We start from the raw sequence: 8,740 nt of genomic DNA, 5'->3' as shown, positions 1-8,740 counted from the left end.
TACAATGTGATTGTTTTATCGCCATCACGATGGGACCCCCTATTTATACTTATGGGGGCAATGGTAATTTTTTATACAAAACTTTACATGAAAAGTCCTATGTGCGATAAAATCGTTTAACGGTTCACTACTGCCCCCTACTGATCCATAGAAGGTTAGTACAATTCATAGAGGATTCAACCTTCGGATTCACATCTATGGATTTCACAAACCCTCTACGGATCTGCAGGGTTCAGCAGCAAACCATATACCTTACAGCAATTGCATTCTGTAATTCGAACTTGGCTCTAAAGTCTTGATAAAAAATATCTTCTTTGAATTTACCCTGTGATTTAAAACAAAATGACCGCATTGTATGTAACTGTTTTGTGTTTAGATAACACAGAAATATAAGAGTTCAATATAGTTTCCAAACATATATGCCAATAGTTTGTTTCAAAACACGTCCTTATAAGGTAAGAATTATGTTGTATACAAGAAAACAAGCATTTTGATAATGCTAGTTAAAGAGAACTGTTGTATGAATCAAAGTGGTTTTGACTACTTACGATTTATCCCACCCATGGACAATACATTTGTATCTACGATCCCCATTTTTTTTTTTTTAAATTTTTTCAAATTGTCTTTTATTTTGTAGAATACTTGTGGGAAGCGTAGGTAACTAAACTTTTAATACTAGTAATATTGCTAGAGGAAATAATCCAGTTTTTCATCTTTGTTTGAAATTTCAAAAGATCATACAACAGACCTACCATTAGGTCCGAGACCACAATTGTCGTCCCTTGATTTTCGTTGTTCAACGAATATAGTCCCTATTGTTAACAGTGGGTTACTTGCCACTAATTATTATACCCCTTCCAAATTTATTTCTCCATGTTTAATGCCTCAAATTGTAAGTAGGGGGGGGGGGGTGAAATTACACTGTAAAAAAATTTGGGTCCAGAATTTTAAAGGAAAGTAGTGATTTGGTCCAGGTGAAAAAGGTTGAAAAATAGCAATTCGGAAGCTGTCTAAAAGATTTCAAGACGCCCTAATGATAAAATTGTCCATATTTTGAGTTAGAGACGATGAAGTTTTCTATAATTTTGATATAATTTGTCCCAAAAGTAGTACAACACACTGTGAAAATTTAATTGAGAAAGCGCAGGTGGGATTTTTTTAATTTTCATTTATGTTCTAAAAGAAATGCACTACGAATTAAATTTTGTTCTCGGACCATTATTCAAGATATCTTCCTTTTGTTGAGTGTCGTGGGAATGTAGGTTGGGTTTCAAACTAAATTGTCAATGCAAAAGTCTTCAAAGATTGTTTAATCATATGTATTCATAGACTCATTAACTTTTCAAATTCCCTTACCATGAGATTCTGATAAATCATTAAGAACACACATGGAAGAACGGTTCCCCGTGACTTCCTTTAAGTAACGCAAAATTTTAAACAATGAATATTTCGACCAGATAATAGATTAAGAACGAATTCACGATTCACAGTTTTGGAAATTATTGGTATATTACTACTGAAAATTGTAATTTGCAGCATGATTTTAATAAAAACATTAAATAGAAGAAAAATGCGGTCGTATGTGTATGTAAGTTCTGTTATTTATCCATGTTAAATATAATTTTTATTATAAATATCTCTATTAAATTACGAAAAGCCATTAAAGAGAATAAGCTTGTAGTTTTACAGAAACTATGATCAAAATAGTTCATTTGGAATGACAATTAAACAGCCTGAAGAAGAACAATTTGAGGTGTTATTATAGGTTAAACATTTGTATTGCACAGTGACCGTGAATGTCATTTACTATTTATATGCCCTAGTTATACTGACCTTATTAAACACTATAGTGAACATATACGATTTAACTTGGGTGTAATAATTCATATGTGGTTAAATAGTTATAAAGATGTACATGTACATAAAACCAGAGACATATAAACAATATTGTATGAGGATGTGTTTCTGATAAAACCAAGAAACAAATAAGTAAAAAGAAATATGAATAATATCCTTTAAAATTAATATATGAAACTTTATAAATTACATCTATATTCTGGAATATTTTATTCGAGACAGTAAAGATGAAATAATGATTCGAAACGTAATTTTATGAATAGACAGAGCTGTCATAAAGTGTTTCAGAGTCAGAATCGGTTTGAAGGTAGAACGGTTAAAAACTCTCGGTAAGAACAGTAAAAAAAAATCTGTGAAAGAAAACATCCGTGAGAATCTGTTGTAAAGATGAAAGAAGAAATGTATAGTAGGGTCTAAACAGTAAACTGTGACAGTGTTCGAGATTAGAACGGATAGGATCATCCAAACGCTACGGTTACTCACGTACATGGACGTTATGTGGATTGTAGTGGATAGTTTTCTTATTGGCAATCATATATTCATGTATCACCGATCTCCTCATTTTTATATGAATCCCGCGAGTTTCTATGTGCCTGACCCAAGTCACAAACATGTATTCCAGTGGTTTTCGATAATTTTGTCTGTCGCGAATGTCTTTGTTTGTAGTTTTTCAAAAACAGAATTTGACACTTGAGGCTATTATACATGCACACATAATAGGTTTTACTCATTGTTGAAAGCCACACAGTGATGTGTTTATTTTGCATATCTTTGTCCTTTGATTTTTAATGGATACTTTTTTCATGCGTCTCCTGATTTTTACATTAATGCAATTATTCTAAGTGAGGCTTTTTTTGGCATTTGCCATGAATACCTGATGGATAATATTTGCTAGATTTATATTGCCTGAATATTTTCTAAATTCAAAGCGTGAAAAGTGACATTGGCAAACGTATTCTATTGTTGCATGATCTTGACAAATTATTGTTTTCATAAGAAGGTGTTCAGAGTAAATATCAAATTAGCGATTCTATAATAATTCAAGCAGAATGCTTTTTTCTCTGTCAAATAATATCCAACAACCAATGGAATAACCTACGAATAAGTGAAGTATCAGTGTTGTTCTACCACGAGTGGATTATATATATTTTTTATTTCATTGATTTCGTTAAAAAAAAATCTTCTGAAGTGAAAGAATTATCAATCGGTGAAGATAATTGGTATATTTCTTTTTATCGAAGTTTAAAAACTGGTGTAGCGGTAACAGAAGAAAGTTAACCTTGTAATGATATATTTACAAATCAATAGTTTGCTTATAAAAAGTCATTAACCACAAAACTTATCAAATTAAACAATACTTTCATGGTTGGATATGCCGATTATGTATCTAAAGTATAAATATCCTCATGCAGTATCTTTAAACAATGTAGATAATGTACAGTATTAAATCATGTTCCAAAGAAGAAAAAAGAGCCAAGAAGTGGAATTACAGGATAAAAGATACAATGCAGCTATCATAGTACAAGTTAGAGCTTCTAGTCTAAAAAAAATGTTTGCGATAATACTACAAAGATTGTGTAGTTTTAATTAAATAAATCTTCTAACAGAAATTCTAAAATATTGTAACGTGTAACCGGGCGGATATGTTGTGATATGTTTATCCTCGGATTCGTACCAGTTTCCTGCGATTTGAAGTGCAATGCAAAATTTCTAAAGTCACCACCAAACAAATACTACATAAAAGAATTTCAACACCGTAGTTTCAACCTTATCCGATAATTGTAAATTAAACTGTGTAAAACCTTTTCAGTCTGATACTTATTTTAACCAACTGTTTGGAACTATAGGATGAAACCTTTTAGTTTTGATAATCACTGCACTTTACCGAACTTTTTTTGTCTCAATCATATCTTATGAAAAATGAACAGTGAAAATAAAGAAAATCAAATGAAACACATACCAATTTAAAAAAAAAAGACACATATGTATGCACAACCCTTGTCTTGAATCAGAACTTGTATTTAGCAGAAACTTTACAAAAACTATCATATTTTCTAGTGACAGTTACAATTTAACAAACTAGTTGTGATATGCTTGTCAATGAGACATCTATTCGTTAATTAGAGACAAACAGACGAATAAAGTGAAGTGTATGAGAAAGGGCATTTCATTTAAATCAAGCCACAGTTACTTTCAATACACATTTGGATATTTGGCTTATAGCACTCTCAAAGACTTATATCCCCAGTAGTGGTATTTACACGCAATGAGGGGTTTAGCAATAAGAGTCCCAACAACAGAGCGTGTGAATTCAGGTGCGTTAAAAGGCAGGCAATTCTGATATACTTGTGGCACTCGCTGTGTTACTCATGATAAGCAATTATCAATTAAAGCGAAAAAGCTTCATGTTTATTATGATAAAAACAAGAATTGTTGTCTTGAACGACATTAATGGAGTTATTATCTTGAACAGTTCACGCGGAGTTAACCTGGCTGTTCTTCCGCAAATCGTTTACAATGGCAGTTACCTGTCAATTGATGAATCGATAATCGCCTGGACAAAACTTTTATTTCTACATTGAATTCTAGAATGTGTTGCTAATCAGAGCAATTGTTTAGCATCACAATATATCCTACAACAATCCATTATTCCTTGTCCTGTAGCTGAACTGCTGCAGCATTGAACAAAGTTCATACCAATCGACATATAGACTTTATTCTATTAGATAAATCTTAGAATAGAGAAAGGAAAGGAGGAATGTGTCAAACAATCAACAACCGAGCAAAGAGCAGACCTCAGCATAAGACTACTAAAGATTTTCAAAGAAGCAAGAAAAAATCACATACCAAGAATCAGATTTCAGGTGCCTCTAAACAAATTTGCACACATGTCTGACAACAAATGAACACCACACTAAACTCCAAAACATACAAATGAACCAAAATTAAAAAGCACACAAGATAAACAAAGGCTAGAGGTTCTTCACTTACTAGGACTTCTATTTCAAAAATGATTTATAATCGAAGCAAAGTCTTCCTTCATCGGTATCATTTTCCCGTGGTAAAACGGTGACTTATTCATCCGTATATTGGTGGGTTAGTAAATTTATATACATAAAGCCATGTTTGTATCAAAACCTATGATGTATAATTTTGTTCGTTATACTGTCTTTTAAAAAGCCATGTTCATACTACAAATATTTCATTATCCAATGAGCAATTCATAATGCTTACCTAGTACATTTTGTAGCATAGGGCATATTAGAAAAGTTTATAAAGGAAACACTTTGAACAATATCGGTAACGTTTCTATTTTTTTTAAATAAATGAAAATTACACTTTATAATTTTTAAGAGTCAAACGCACTTTCCTTCATGGAAATTCATTCGGAACCCTAACCATTTTTTTTTTAAATCAAAGTATACGACATAGTTGAAGTAGTTGATTGGTCTCTAAATTTGTGCACAGAAATTGAAATATTTATATGATTTAAAGAAAATTTAGGTCCTTTATGCTCCTACCAAATGTATGTGTGGTCCTTGTGCACCTTTGTGGACAAAAGAGGTCCTTTGTGGTGCTTTTAGAGAACGTTAATTCATTACGTGAGGGGCTATATAACCAAAAGGGGAACAAAAGAAGAGCCAAATCCATTTCAGGTCAGGTTTATATGAGGGAATAGCCAAATCCATTGCAGGGCAAGTTTATATGAGGGAATAGCCAAATCCATTGCAGGTCAAGTTTATATGAGGGAATAGCCAAATTCATTGCAGGGCAAGTTTATATGAGGGAATAGCCAAATCCATTTCAGGTCAGGTTTATATGAGGGAATAGTCAAATCCATTGCAGGTCAAGTTTATGTGAGGGAATAGCCAAATTCATTGCAGGTCAAGTTTATATGAGGGAATAGCCAAATTCATTGCAGGGCAAGTTTATATGAGGGAATAGCCAAATTCATTGCAAGGCAAGTTTATATGAGGGAATAGCCAAATCTATTGCAGGTCAAGTTTATTGTTCATTATAATTGTTTTCTGAAAATAATGAAAACAGTTTCCCAAGACACACGAGTCATTTCCTGTGATTGTTTGTCTTAATGAATTTATTGGTCTTTCAACAACACATTGATTTCTGGTTATGGTTTCCATTGTGTTTGATACTGAATTGAGTTATATGTTCAATATATGATTCAAATTATGCTATACTGTTAACACTACTATTTTATTCAACGTACGTCAATGAATTATTGGTTTCCTTTTAAACACGCAATCCGATTAATAACTTTCAATACTCGATGCTCAAGAAAGTATTTAATTTTTAAAACATTCTTTTCAACTAGCCATCTACATCAAACAAGTCATCTTCGCTAGGTATAAAAAATGCAAACAAGTTTGTGAACGCCTAACTCTTTTTTTAACCTGGGACAGCGGTTGAACATGTAAACCAAAAAAAAAAAAACAGTTTCAAAGAGGACTCTTCAGATTATCACTCATTACGGAGCACAACAAACAGACTAAAATAAAACAAATACAGATCTAAGAATACTCAATTTCTGTAAGCTAGCTTAAAGCTAATGAGAGAATTGTTCATAACTGCATTCTGTATATATGTTGTGTTTTAATTTATAAAAATCGAAAATAAACGTAAGTATCAATAAAGACAATATTTTTAAACATTAGTGCGATGCTAAATTGATAATCTTTAAAGGACTAATAAGATTACATTGATAGTATGTATATATACATTAACTGGCTCTATAAACACAATCCCGACCATAAAAAGAATACCAGTGTTATCCAGTTTGGAAGAATGATTCTACAGGTACTACAAAAACTTCCAAAATAGAAACAATTTGTATCTATGAAAGAATTATTTAGGGTTAAAGTAATTTCTGGTATCGAAATCCCTGCTTGATGAAGGTAAATTCAGAAAAGCAGTGGTTTGGACGAACAATGAAAGTGTTACTTGAATTAATTCAGTTTTCCCAGTTTTACATATATTACGTTTATTGAAATATAAAACGTCACTACATACAAGGCATGTCAAACGAGTTGGAGATATACACACCGTAACAGGATCAAAGGAACATCATCGTCCAAAATAAATATTTGCTAGGCTCTGTGATCCATAGCAATACAGAATGACAACCTGAAAATCTACTCTATTGCCGAAACGTGCATGGAATGAGAAAGTTTAACCTGTTCAATATCAGGCAATACGAGGTTTGATCACATAATTTAGGTGACCCATACATAAACAAAGGTGACTTATTTTTTTTATTGTAACCAATATAAACAACTATGGAACTGACGAATATAAAAAAAATATTTCTATTAGCTTTGCTGATATATGTAGTAACGACATACATTGAGCGATCATTTGTTACAAACCAAGATCAGATAACAAACAATTCTTGGACTCATGTAGTATTCAGATGACAACTAGGTCTGGAATGATATGCTACCTATCCCACGTAAAACAAAACCCACTATATCTGAGATTCGTTACAATGATGTTTAACAAAATTCAGGCATATGAACACCAAAATACCCTTGTCAAATATGTACAAAGACAGTACGGTTGGAAGAAAAAGGCGTAGATTGGAATGATTGAGCCAAATGGTACCATGCAGACTGCATGTTCCTATATACACTTGTGTATGAAGCCTCAATTTCAAACATTGTGTAGCAATGTGTTTCTAACATAAAAGCACCAGTAGTATACCACTGTTCAAAATTCCCAAATCAATAGAGAGAAAACAAATCCGGATTGAGGAATAAAACAAAGGGAAACACATCAACTAAAAGAGGAAAACGACGAAATAACAGAAACACTGAAGTGTAACAAAGAATAAACAAATTATAAGATGACAGTTGCCATTTTCCTGATTTAGTACAGGACATTTTATGACAAATGATGGGTTGAACATGGTTGTGTGGCTAGCCAAACCTCGCGCTTTTATGGCAATGTTTGATATAACAATAAAATGACAACATTACATACTAGGAAGACCGTACAAATAAATGCAAGAACATTCAGGACAGAGAAAGACACATATAAACAATACAATAGTATACTGAGCCAAAAAAGTTTAGCAACAAAAATTTGAAATTTTATTTTATTACAAAATTGTAACAACATATGATTTTAATAATACAAAAATGAAATTTTTACATGTCAGAAGCAACATGAATGTTTATCACTCACATTCATTATGATTTTTTTTGTATGGAGCGCTTGAGGGTCAAAATGCGAAAATGAGTATAGTGTTATTCAAAATCAATTTCTCGGCCATGCCCTAAATGCATAAATGAAAGTTTGGCAGGCGCACCAGCAGCTTCCCTTAGTCAATGCACTACTCTTGTGGCCGGAAAAAACTTGTCATGTGTTGTTGTAAAGCGAAAGTTGCGCTCCTCCCTTGACGATAGTATTTCTTGGTCTACCGCATATCGACCTATCCCGTGCAGTTGCAATTTGTCGATATCTGTTTGTTAGTCTCTAAACTGTTGACTTATGCACATTTAATCAAGCCTCGACATTAGAAACACTCATTCTGGCATCAACCATTCCAATAGACTTCTGGCAGTCATTTTTGGGAAGGCCAGGTTTACACCACATGCAATTTTTTCAAACTTTTTTTATGTTTTTCTTACCAATTGTGTGTTTCTGAACGTTAGTGGAATTTTTTTTTTTTAATTTTTACTTAAAAGTACAGGTACAGAAGACAAAACATCAGTTACACGTGAAAAGCTAAAATGGCGCGAAATCAATCATCCAGAAAAAAAGTAAGACTGTTAAAAATTACAGGTAAAACTAAGGATTATATCAATGATGTTTAAAAAAAATAATTGCATAAACAACAACAACAAAAATTGAAAAATAAAGTGTT

Source organism: Mytilus trossulus, chromosome 2 (assembly GCF_036588685.1).
Source record: "Mytilus trossulus isolate FHL-02 chromosome 2, PNRI_Mtr1.1.1.hap1, whole genome shotgun sequence".
Taxonomy (NCBI): Eukaryota; Metazoa; Mollusca; class Bivalvia; order Mytilida; family Mytilidae; genus Mytilus; species Mytilus trossulus.
This window is presented reverse-complemented; position numbering follows the sequence as displayed.